Raw genomic sequence first — 13,422 nt, forward strand, 5'->3', positions numbered from 1 at the left:
CTTTTAATAGACACCGTGGGGTGTATTTACAAGCCCCTTACGCCGCGGGTGCGTCACTTTTAATAGACACTGAGGGGCTTATTTAAAAACTCTTTGCGCCGCGGGTGCGTTACTTTTAACAGACACCGAGGGGCTTATTACAAGCTCCTTGCGCCGCCGGTGCGTCACTTTTAATAGACACTGAGGGGCTTATTTACAAGCTCCTTGCGCCGCGGGTGCGTCACTTTTAATAGCCACTGAGAGGCTTATTTACAAGCTCCTTGCGCCGCGGGTGCGTCACTTTTAATAGACCCTGGGGGGCTTATTTATGAGCTTCTTGTGCAGCGGGTGCGTCACTTTTGATAGATACTGAGGGGCTTATTTACAAGCTCCTTGCGCCGTGGGTGCGTCACTTTTAATAGACACCGAGGGGCTTATTTATAAGCTCCTTGCGCTGCCGGTGCGTCACTTTTAATAGACACTAAGGGGCTTATTTACAAGCTCCTTGCACCGCTGTAGCGTCACTTTTAATGGACACTGATGGGCTTATTTACAAGCTCCTTGTGCCGCTGGTGCGTCACTTTTAATAGACACTGAGCGGCTTATTTACAAGCTCCTTGCGGCGCGGGTGCATCACTTTTAATAGACACCGAGGGGCTTATTTACAAGCTCCTTGCGCCGCTGGTGCATCATTGGTAACAGACACTGGGGCTTATTTACAAGCTCCTTGCGCCGCGGGTGCGCCGCTTTTAATAGACACTGAGAGGCTTATTTACAAGCTCCTTGCGCCGCGGGTGCGTCACTTTTAATAGACACCGAGGGGCTTATTTACGAGCTCCTTGTGCCGCCGGTGCGTCATTTTTAATAGACACTGAGGGGCTTATTGACAAGCTCCTTGCGCCACTGGTGCATCCTTGGTAACAGACACTGAGGGGCTTATTTACAAGCTCCTTGCGCCGCGGGTGCGTCACTTTTAATAGACACTGAGGGGCATATTTACAAGCTCCTTGTGCCACGGGTGCGTCACTTTTAATAGACACTGAGGGGCTTATTTACAAGCCGCTTGCGCCACGGGTGCGTCACTTTTAATAGACACTGAGGGGCTTATTTACAAGCCCCTTGCGCCATGGTTGCGTCACTTTTAATAGACACTGAGGGGCTTATTTACAAGCCCCTTGCGCCACGGGTGCGTCACTTTTAATAGACACTGAGGGGCTTATTTACAAGCCCCTTGCGCCATGGTTGCGTCACTTTTAATAGACACTGAGGGGCTTATTTACAAGCCCCTTGCGCCACTAGTGTGTCACTTTTATTAGATACTGAGGGGCTCATGGTGCATCACTTTTAATAGACAATGAGGGGCTTATTTACAAGCTCCTTGCGCCGCGGGTGCGTCACTTTTAATAGACACTGAGGGGCTTATTTACAAGCCCCTTGCGCCACGGGTGCATCACTTTTAATAGACACTGAGGGGTTTATTTACAAGCTCCTTGCGCCGCTGGAGCGTCACTTTTAATGGACACTGAGGGGCTTATTTACAAGCTCCTTGCGCCGCGGGAGCGTCACTTTTAATGGACACTGAGGGGTTTATTTACAAGCTCCTTGCGCCGCTGGAGCGTCACTTTTAATGGACACTGAGGGGCTTATTTACAAGCTCCTTGCGCCACGGGAGCGTCACTTTTAATGGACACTGAGGGGCTTATTTACAAGCTCCTTGCGCCGCAGGTGCGTCACTTTTAATAGACACTGAGGGGCTTATTTAAAAGCTCCTTGCGCCGCGGGTGCATCACTTTTAATGGACACTGAGGGGCTTATTTACAAGCTCCCTGCGCCAGGGGTGCGTCACTTTTAATAGTCACCTAGGGGCTTATTTACAAGCTCCTTGCACCGCGGGTGCGTCACTTTTAATAGACACTGAGGGGCTTATTTACAAGCTACTTGCGCCGCGGGTGCGCCCCTTTTAATAGACACTGAGGAGCTTATTTACATGCTCCTTGCGCCGCTGGTGCGTCACATTTAAAAGACACTGAGGGGCTTATTTACAAGCTACTTGCGCCGCGGGTGCGTCCCTTTTAATAGACACTGAGGAGCTTATTTACAAGCTCCTTGCGCCGCTGGTGCGTCACTTTTAAAAGACACTGAGGGGCTTATTTACAAGCTCCTTGCGCCGCGGGTGCGTCACTTTTAATAGACACTGAGGGGCTCATTTACAAGCTCCTTGCGCCGCGGGTGCGTCCCTTTCAATAGACACTGAGGGGTTCATTTACGAGCTCCTTGCGCCGCGGGTGCGTCACTTTTAATTGACACTGAGGGGCTTATTTACAACCTCCCTGCGCCGCTGGTGCATCATTGGTAACAGACACTGAGGGGCTTATTTACAAGCTCCTTGTGCTGCGGGTGAGTCACTTTTAATAGACACTGCGGGGCTTATTTACAAGCTCCTTGTGCTGCGGTTGCGTCACTTTTAATAGACACTGCGGGGCTTATTTATAAGCTCCTTGCGCCGCTGGTGCATCACTTTTAATATGGGTAAAAGTGACGTACCTGCAGTGCAGGAGGCTTGTAAATAAGCCCCTGAGTATCTTTATCCCCACTGGGACCTTAAAGAACAGAACAGTATCAGGGCACGTGTTCAACTCTGTACTCCAATCCCTGCACAAAGAGAATTACCATTACCTCCTCGTCCAGTCTTCCTCGCCACAGTATTCACAAATGAGCCTCAGGCTCCACACAGAACTCCAAGTAAAATTAAAAGAGCAGCGCTCTAGTCTCCCCTCCCTCCTCCAATATGGCCCCCAGTGTCTTCAGCCAATCCCATAAAGGGATACAGAATCAACATCACGACCTGTTCTTTTTTTCTGCACTTCTCCGAGTGCTGTGTTGCCTGTTGATCAGGTGAGTGGGGCTGGGTTCCTGCTTGAGCAGACCCGTTATGCCCTGGGGTATCTAGTATGGGGGTAGTAGTGAGTTGGTTTTTTTCACGTTGAATTGTATGTATTGTTTTTACCTCCTGCTTCTGCCTTTGCGCCTCTGGTCCTGCTTTAGCGGACTTTCAGTGGCGTTCGTTTTGGTTTTAATTCATGTGTCGTAGGATGTATTTCTACACATGTTTGACTAGCGAGGTAATATAACGCTCTAAAGGCTTGTGGTTTGTTTAGTTTCCCGGCCGCGCGTCCTGCTAAGCGGGCATAGCGCGGCCGGATGCGTTAGATATGGGGGCCCGAGGCTCCCGCTCTCATTTTTACCTCCTGATGATGCCGCGTGTGCGTGCTGTGGGGGCGGGTGTATCCCGTCCGCGTTTCGTTGGTTTGCTGGGTCATTGCGCGTTCCGTGAGGTTCCACTCTGTAACGGTCCTCACTTGAATGTCTTTGAACAGGCGCGCGGCTGTTTTTCTTCCGGCATTTATGCTGGATTGTCTGAATTACAGGTTCTGGCTGGTTTGGTTGCCTAGCAACCCCGGGGCCTTTTATGCCAGGCGTGTTTTCTTCTCCTATGCCTGTGTTCTCTTCATGCGTTCACTGGTGTGTTGTTATTATGGAGAGTGGTTCTGTTCCTGGTTCTGCTCCTGGGGCTTCTGGTTCTGGTATCCAGATACCATCTATGGAAGTGTTACAGCAGATGATCAATTCTGCTGTAGCTGCTGCTATGCTAAATCAGACGCCTGTTCCTCCTGCGAAGCGGGCTAAGGTGGATGAAGCTGCGGCTGCTGATTCTGACATTGAGGAGGATGTTGATGTCAGAGGTCGTTTTGTGCAGGGTGCCGACCTGAAGGAGGTGCTGGGTCACATTAGAGCGAACTTGGTGTTTCCTGCTTCTGTTGTTCCTCTGGAAGACGATCTCTTTGCACAATACCAGCGTCCTGAGCCTGATTCTTTGCCTTTACACTCTTCGGTCTTGAAGGTCCTGGAGAATGAATGGAAAGATGTGGACAAAGGTTCCTTTCCACGCTTTTTGAGTAAAAGGTACCCGCTACAGGACTTTGATGTGAAATTCCCTTCTTCGGTGAAGGTTGATTCGTTGTTGGCCAGCATGGTGTCTCATGGAACTGTAGTGTCTGAGGATTCTTCTCCTGCTGACCCGGTTGACCGTAAAGTGGATGGTGCGGTGAAACGCACTTTTGCGGCTGCAAATTTCTCTATCAGGGCGGCTGCCTATGCGTCTTACGCTATACAATCCTTGCTGAAGGATTTTCAGTCTCTGTCTGAATTGATGGACCAGGGGGAGGATGTTTCTTCTACCCTGGCGATGATGGAGCAACAAGTTCGGTTGCTTTCGGATGTCTCCTTTGACTCTTTAGGTGCTGCGGCTTCCGCAGCTGGGTCTTCGGTGGCTGCGAGGCGACAGTTGTGGCTTCGTTCGTGGAAGGCTGATGCTGCGCAGAAAAATCTCCTGATGAAGATTCCTTTTTCTGGGGTTAAACTTTTTGGGTCACTGATGGATGACATGGTTAAGAAGACGGCGGAGGACCGTAAGCTACTGGCTCCTGAGAGGGCGGGTCACTTCCGTTCCTTTGGTTCTCAGAGGGCTTTTGGCCCTTCTCGGAGGGGTCGAGCTGGTCAGCACTTTCGTGGGAGGGGGCGTGGCCGGAGTGCTCCTTCCTTTGGAAAACCCGGTTCTCCGGTCCCTCTTCCTCCTCCACTCCTGCACCGCAGTCGTGACTGGATCGCTCCTGGTATGGGTCCGGTTGGGGGTCGCCTCAGTTTCTTCCTGGAATCTTGGAGACTGTCTGTATCGGACAAATGGGTGCTGCAGGTGGTTTCAGAGGGTTTGCGGATTGGATTTATCTGAACTCCCCCAGACTATTTCAGGGCTACTCCTTGTCCCAGAGATCCTGTAAGGAGATTGGCGCTTTTGGAAGGCATCGACTCCCTGGTGGTAAAGGGTGCGGTGATTCCCGTTCCCATCGATCAGTTGGGGTTGGGTGTGTATTCCATCCTATTCCTGGTGTCGAAGCGCACTGGAGATCTTCGCCCTGTGATGGACCTGAAGTGGGTGAATACTTACATCCCTCACCGAAAGTTCAAGATGGTTTCCCTTCAGTTGATCCTTCCTCTGATATCTCAGGGCGACTTCCTTGCGTCGATAGACTTGAGGGATGCTTATCTACATGTCCCTGTTCATCCGGATTCTCAGAAGTTTCTCCGGTTTTGCGTGATGGGTCAGCATTACCAATTCCAGGTAATGCCATTTGGACTCTGCTCTGCTCCCAGGGTCTTTACTAAGGTTCTGGCTCCTCTTATTGGCCTTTTGCATGGGGAGGGCATTAGTGTGTTTCCTTATCTGGACGACATTTTAATTTCTGCTTCTTCTCTTCCCAAGGCGGAGTTGCATGTCAAGAGGGTGTGCCATGTCCTGGAACGTCATGGGTTCCTAGTGAATGTACCGAAGTCCTCCCTGGTTCCTGCACAGGAATTGACTTTCATTGGGGCTCTGTTCAGGACTCAATTGGGTATGGTGTTCCTTCCTCCTCCCAGGATTCTGTCCCTGATGTCTGCTGTTCGTGCCCTGTTGGTGGGACATTCTCATCCTGTGAGCCTATGGCTGAGGGTTCAGGGTCTGATGTCGGCATCGTTGTTGACGGTGCCGTGGGCTCGACTACACATGTACCCGGTGGTATCGCACATTTTGTCGCATTGGGACCCCTGTTCCCTAGATATGACTGTTTTGATTCCTCTGTCGGAAGAGGTTCGGGTGGTCCTGAGTTGGTGGTTGGACGAAGGTCATCTGTCCAGAGGCCGCCCATTTCTGATTGTCCCCACCCGCGTGGTCACTACCGATGCCAGCCTGCTGGGGTGGGGTGCTACTCTGGGGGATTCAACGACTCAGGGGGTTTGGCCTCAGTCGGTGTTGTCATGTTCCTCCAACTACAAGGAGCTGAAAGCCGTCCTTCTGGGTTTGTTGGATTTCTCGAATCTGGTTCAGGGTCACCATGTGCAAGTTCGAACGGACAATCAGGTTGTGATGTCATATGTAAACCATCAGGGAGGGTGCAAAGTTCAATCCCTCAGTTGCCTCAGCCGTCGGATTTGTTGTTGGGCGGAGTTGAATCTGGAGTCCCTATCTGCCATTTATCTTCCGGGCGCGGAGAACACTGTGGCGGATTGTCTGAGCCGGGTTTTTCCCTCCATGGGCTCTTTGTCCCTGACACATGTGATTTTTAGGAGGTTGCGGCGGATGTTTGGTTGTCCGATTGTCGACCTCTTTGCTTCCCAGGACAATTTCAAGATCCGTTGCTATTGCACAATTATGCCTTGCCGGGATGCATGGAGGGTGGATGCCCTGTCGTTCCCTTGGCCGAAGGGTCTATTGTATGCCTTTCCTCCTGTTCCCCTGATTCCGGCGGTCTTGCAGAAGATCAAGAGGGAGGGATCCTTTGTGCTTCTCATTGCTCCGGGTTGGATGCGTCGCCCTTGGTATCCCCTGATGTTGGAATTGGCTGTGTCTCCGGGGTGGGCCTTGCCATTCAGTCCTTATCCTCTGTTGGGTCCTCCTCTTCCTCTGCCTGTGTTCCGTTCCTAGGGTCTGCGGGCCTGGCTCTTGAGAGGGATTCGTTGATGCGAACTGGCTGTTCATTGGCTGTGGCTGGGGTCATTCAGCAATCCAGGAGACCTTCTACTCTTAAATCCTATGCTAAACACTGGGATAAATTTGTTTCTTGGTGTCTGTGTCGCGATCTGTCGGTGGCTTCTTTGGATCCGGATCGCATTTTGGATTTTTTGAATGATGGTTTTGTGCTGGGCTTGGCCATTTCGACTCTTCGGGCTCAGTGGGCTGCGATTCAGGCGTTCCATGTCCTCCCTTTGATTTCTATTTCACCATTGGTTGCTAGACTTTTTAAGTCTCTCTCTTTCCAACGCCCCCGTCCTATTCTGTGTCCTCCACCTTGGGACCTGCCTTTGGTTTTGCGCTCCTTGCAGTTGGCTCCATTCGAGCCTTTGGAGTCGGTGGAGTTGAAGTTTTTAACACTCAAGGTGGTGTTTCCTGTGGCGATTGCTTCTGCCAGACGTATGGGTGAGTTGGGTGCATTCCTTCGTTCTGCTCCCTTTTTGTTGGTTTTGTCGGACAGGGTGGTGTTGCGCCCTCATCCTACGTTCATTCCAAAAGTGGATTCTTATTTTCACAGGTCTTCTGAGGTGGTGCTTCCATGTCTTTGTCCTGATCCTTCCTCGGATGAGGAATCCCTGTTGCACCTATTAGATGTTCGGCGTGCTTTATTGATATATTTGTCGCGCACGTCTTCATTTTGCAAAGTGGACAACTTGTTTGTCAATTATGGTTTGTCACGTCAGGGACTGAAACCCTCCCTCTCGACGATCAGTCGCTGGATTAAGGAGGCCATTTTGTTGGCGTATGCTTCGGTTTCTGAAGTTCCCTCCCTTACTGTTCAAGGGCGTTCCACCCGCTCTGTTGCTGTGTCTTGGGCCTCCTTCAAAGGGGTGTCCATGGAGGATGTTTGCCGGGCTGCTACTTGGTCTTCGCCTCATACATTCATGTCCCATTACCGCCTCCAGGTTGGGGGTGGGGGTTCTGTTTCGTTTGCATCTTCTGTGTTGACTGCGGGGATGCCTTGAGAGGTTGTCTTTGATTGCTGTACCTCTGTATATTAAATATTGTTTTTCACTGCACTTTGTTGTGGTCTTTTCCTTACATGAAGCTGATTGCTTTGGTATCGGCTCATTTGTGAATACTGTGGCGAGGAAGACTGGACGAGGAGGTAATGCCCCGATTACTTACCGGTAATCTTCATTACTCCGAGTCCTAGTCTTCCTCGCCACAGTATAGTTTCCCTTCCCTCCCGGCCCTGGTGGTGGCTTCATGTCTGCGGCTTTGTGTATCAGGTCGTGATGTTGATTCTGTATCCCTTTATGGGATTGGCTGAAGACACTGGGGGCCATATTGGAGGAGGGAGGGGAGACTAGAGCGCTGCTCTTTTAATTTTACTTGGAGTTCTGTGTGGAGCCTGAGGCTCATTTGTGAATACTGTGGCGAGGAAGACTAGGACTCGGAGTAATGAAGATTACCGGTAAGTAATCGGGGCATTTCCAACCACTGGTGCACCCAAACAACTCAAGATATAATCGTTTAGCTCCAATTTCATCTAAGGCTTTCCGCTCGAGTTCCCCGAACCCCAAACAAATTAAAAGTCTCCAATTCCTGGTCCACTAACCTGCAAAGGTTATATAGACGCGCGCAACATCACTTTAATGAGGCCTTCTTGCCCAATCCAAATGGCCTACCAACATATTTAAAAGGAGATGTGGCCAATCATGTTACGCAAAAAATGTAAAACCACCAATCTGGGGCCCCGTGTCATCCTTCAAGTGGAAATCAAATATTGCTTCTGGACCAGAGAGGGCAGCACGGTGTAGACGCCCACCTTGGATATAAAATGCCATGAAATAGCTGGCACCAATAAGGAGTCTGAATTTGCCAAAACTCGTTACTTTCAGCGTGAAAGTGTAAGAAGCTAGCCCACTCATTGGCCAAGAGCCACCGCCAATCACAAACGTTTATCTCCGTACAAAGTTCGGAGCGTAAATCATTTAGTCCGGACCGGCGAGGAAACCGCATAACTGGGCAATTCGCCTGCAATTTTGATCAAAGATGCGCTTCATTGGCCAAAAATACCATTGGCGTGAGCTCAGCTTCCGGTCACTCTGTGTAAATCACTTGTTCCCCCACCCGTGCCTACCAAAAAGGACTGTGTCCTTCTGTAACGTAACAGGTGCCTGTGTAAAGCGCTCTGATGCCTTCGGGTCGAGTTCGCGCTCTATAAAACTGCAAAAATTAAGGAACCGGAAAGCTTGTGCGTTCATGGCCAGAAAGTAAACTGCCAAACTCTTCTGCTCATTGGACCAGGGTAACCTCCAATGTCTGCCCTCTATATCATCCATCCCACGTTCAATACGCCCATGAAGAGGACCGGAGAGGAGGCCGAGAAACACTCGTTCTCATTGGTTGGCTGTTTTGTAGTCATTATTCATGAATTATGTCGCACTTCCTGTGCTGCGCTGGTGCACAAACAGCTGCCAAGCGCTGGCGCAGGCACCCTTGCAATATGGTGCTAGGATGCCTGCGCCATGGGGAGATTGCTTTTGGGCAGGAAGGGGCACCTTCCTGCACAAAAACAATCACTAGAGGCTTTTTCCTCTTTCAATGTGTGCTGTAGAATGCAACAGGCATTGAAAGAGGAATAAAAGAGGAGAAATGAAAACCTTTCTCCTTGTTGCGACTTGCTACGCCACCTCTAGGGTGGCGTAGCATTCAGACGCATCTCCAGATTTACAATTTCTCGTAAATCTGGAGATGTGTCTTGGTCCATGGGTGTTGCGTGGGAACACCCACAGCAACACCATGGAACGCTCCTTCAACGCAAAGTGCAGGGCCGTATTTACAAAGAGTGGAAAAGTCACGCAGGGTGGCTTTTTCTGCCCTTGTAAATATGGAGCAGGCCCCCCTGCGCTACCAGTACGTCACGAAAAGTGACGTACTGGTGGCGCAGGGGGCATGTCAATTTGCCCCTTAGTAATCAGGCATTATTTTTTGTTGTTGTTGCAGTTTGATCTCGCGTGAACTCCACCCGAAGGTATCCGAGCGCTTTAAATGAGCACCAGTTGCAGTACAGACGGACGCATTCATTTATGGTGGGCACGGGGGGATTAAGTGAGTTGCCCAGAATCACAGGATGTTTGAGCCTCCAGCCAGACTCCAACTTAGTTCCCCAGCATCAAAGTCGTCCGCTCTGGCCGTTACGCCACATCGTCTCCTAAACGGCTTCCACACAAAGGGCTCAATATAGTCACAGGTTCTTAAAAGAATTTCTACATTTCTTTTTTCACATAACCACTCGAGAAGCCAATGAAACAGGCATTGGTAAAAGCATTAGGTTTCACGGATATGGTTAATAATAGGCTGTTTAGGTTTCGCCTGCACAGCGAGTGCATCGAACGTTCTAGGGGTGCAGAAGTGGTGTAAACATCCATTACGCTTCGGGTACCATTGAGAGGCCCGTCTCAACTCTCTGGAGGAGGTGAGGTGGATTTCTGGTGACATCCCACAGGACGAGTGCTGGGTGATTAATTGTTCAATTGGACCTGTCTTCCTCCCCACACAAGGCTGAGTCACCCGGGTACCACATCTGGAGTGACACACCCTATGAGGTGACTATCTATAGGTGTCTTCAAAGGTGTCCTCGTTAGAATTTAGATGCCAGCTGTTCGGGGTCCCCAAAGGGAAACTAATCCAAGTGTGAATTTGTGAATCGCTCCTCTGGACCACGAGGAGGGGAAACTATTATTTTCTTCTATTGACTCGTGAGCTAAATCAAGTGATGGGCACTGCCCAGATGATGTTTCCCTGCAGCTGTAATGCGCAGATACAAACGTCGCCACTGCAGAGATGTCATTTCTTTTCAACAGCCTCAAAGCTGAACTGACATCATTTTGTTATAAAAGTTTTAAAGGAATAGTTACCCATCCTCTGACACAGAGTGGTGCGAGTCACAAGTATTAGCAGGGAAGGGAGCAGTCAGGAAAATAAAACACCCTTCACTCTTATCACACAACTGTTGGTGCTGAAAGGCTGCTCTGCTCCTAAGAATGTTTTTGAAGGGCCAAACAGTACATTTTACAGGGAATCTTGTAAAACAGTTTCCACAACCAAAATGTTTTCCAGGTGGTTCTGAAGGATAATAATCCAAAGAAGCACCACTAATGTGCTGGTGTTGATCCAGTCCAAGGGCCCAGAGAGTTTCCTTCCTACCTTCTGCCCTCTTCTGCCTTTCTCTTTTTTATTACGTCCCTGTTTTTCTTTTTCTCACCTCTACACCTTTTGTTTCCTTTCTGTCTGTCTGTCTCTCTCTCTCTCTCTCTCTCTCTCTCTCTCTCTCTCTGCCCCTCCTCTATTTCTCTCTTTGTTACTTCTCTGATTTATCATTTTTCTTTCCCTGAGTCCATCCCTGTTGCACACTTGCCAGACCTTGACCCAAGAGCTCCCCATCACCGTCTGCTGATATTATTCATCAGTTTCCTCATAAAAAGGTGTGGGGGGGCTAAAAACAGTCATTTTGCTTTCATTATGACTAAACCTGCCAGACCATTGGTCTCAGTGGCAGCCCCAGACATTGGCTATGTTAATGCATTTGTGTATATCACTAGAAACAACCCAGAGCTGTACACAGGTGCATTTATATTGCCAACCCCTGAAGGTCTCTGATTGCAGAGATCTATTGGCTTTGCCAATGCTTGTTTCATATATGTTTTGAAATATGGATTCCACCGATAAGATAAGATTTGCCTGTCCCATTGTTGAATGTGATTGTGAATGTTAACCTTGCTTTTCTTTTACGGAGCAGACAGGCCTCCTTTAGCCGCCTTTTTCTGCATTGTGGCTTCCTCTGCAGAGTCCACATCTAGAGGAATTAGTCAAAGAACCCATCAAGGTTCGGAGACTACTAACTCCAGTGCGTCCACCTTCGAGAGGAAAAGGATTTCGATCCTTTGTCAGGTGTCCTCTTCAAGAGGTTCCATTCAGCCCTTATGTGGCAGGGGATGAGGCCCCTTTGGTGAAAGATCCTGACAGCAGCCAGCTCTGCCTCCTGCACCTCCAGCAGCCAGCTTGCCTCTGGCACCTCCAGCAGCCAGCTATGCCCCCGGCACCTCCAGCAGCCAGCTTCCAGCAGCCAGCTATGCCCCCAGCACCTCCAGCAGCCAGCTATGCCTCGGGCACCTCCAGTAGCCAGATATGCCTCTGCCACCTCCAGCAGCCAGCTATGACCCCAGCCCCTCCTGCAGCCAGATATGCCTCCGGCCCCTCCAGCAGCCAGCTATGCCCCTGGCACCTCCAGCAGCCAGCTAATCCTCCGGCACCTCCAGCAGCCAGCTGTGCCCCCAGCACCCCCAACAGCCAGCTGTGCCGCCAGCACCTCCAACAGCCAGCTATGCCTCCGGCACCTCCAGCAGCCAGCAGTGCCTCCAGCACCTCCAGCAGTCAGCTATGCCCCAAGCACCTCCAGCAGACAGCTATGCCTCAAGCACCTCCAGCAGACAGCTATGCCTCCAGCACCTCCAGCAGTCAGCTATGGCCGAGCACCTCCAGCACCCAGCTATGCCTCAAGCACCTCCAGCAGCCAGCTATGCCTCCGGCACCTCCCGCAGCCAGCTATGCCTCCGGCACCTCCAGCAGCCAGCTATGTCTCCGGCACCTCCAGCAGCCAGCTATGCCTCAAGCACCTCCAGCAGCCAGCTATGCCTCCTGCACCTCCAGCAGCCAGCTATGCCTCTGGCACTTCCAGCAGCCAGCTATGCCCCCGGCACCTCCAGCAGCCAGCTTCCAGCAGCCAGCTATGCCCCCAGCACCTCCAGCAGCCAGCTATGCCTCTGGCACCTCCAGTAGCCAGATATGCCTCTGCCACCTCCGGCAGCCAGCTATGACCCCAGCCCCTCCAGCAGCCAGATATGCCTCTGGCCCCTCCAGCAGCCAGCTATGCCCCCGGCACCTCCAGCAGCCAGCTAATCCTCCGGCACCTCCAGCAGCCAGCTGTGCCCCCAGCACCTCCAACAGCCAGCTGTGCCCCCAGCACCTCCAACAGCCAGCTGTGCCCCCAGCACCTCCAACAGCCAGCTATGCCTCCGGCCCCTCCAGCAGTCAGCTATGCCCCCGGCACCTCCAGCAGCCAGCTATGCCTCCAGCACCTCCAGCAGTCAGCTATGCCCCGAGCACCTCCAGCAGCCAGCTATGCCTCAAGCACCTCCAGCAGCCAGCTATGCCTCCAGCACCTCCAGCAGTCAGCTATGGCCGAGCACCTCCAGCACCCAGCTATGCCTTAAGCACCTCCAGCAGCCAGCTATGCCTCAAGCACCTCCCGCAGCCAGCTATGCCTCCCGCACCTCCAGCAGCCAGCTATGCCCCCAGCCCCTCCAGCAGCCAGCTATGCCCCCAGCACCTCCCGCAGCCAGCTATGCCTCCAGCATCCATATGCCTCCAGCAACCAGCTATGCTCCCAGCACCTCAAGCAGCCAGTTATGCCTGCAGCACCTCTAGCAGCCAGCTATGCCCCCAGCACCTCCAGCATCCAGCTATCCCTCCAGCTTCTCCTGCAGCCAGCTATGCCTCCAGCAGCCAGGTATGCCCCCAGCACCTCCGGCAGCCAGCTATGCCTCCGGCACCTGCAGCAGCCTGCTATGCCCCCAGCACCTCTAGCAGCCAGCTATGCCTCCATCACCTCCAGCAGCCAGCTATGCCTCCGGCACCTGCAGCAGCCTGCTATGCTCCCAGCACCTCAAGCAGCCAGTTATGCCCCCAGCACCTCCAGCAGCCAGGTATGTCCCCAGCCCCTCCAGCAGCCAGCTATGCCCCCAGCACCTCCAGCAGTCAGCTATGCCCCCAGCACCTCCAGCAGCCAGCTATGCCTCCAGCACCTCCAGCAGCCAGCTATGCCCCCA

Source organism: Triturus cristatus, chromosome 4_1 (assembly GCF_964204655.1).
Source record: "Triturus cristatus chromosome 4_1, aTriCri1.1, whole genome shotgun sequence".
NCBI lineage: Eukaryota > Metazoa > Chordata > Amphibia > Caudata > Salamandridae > Triturus > Triturus cristatus.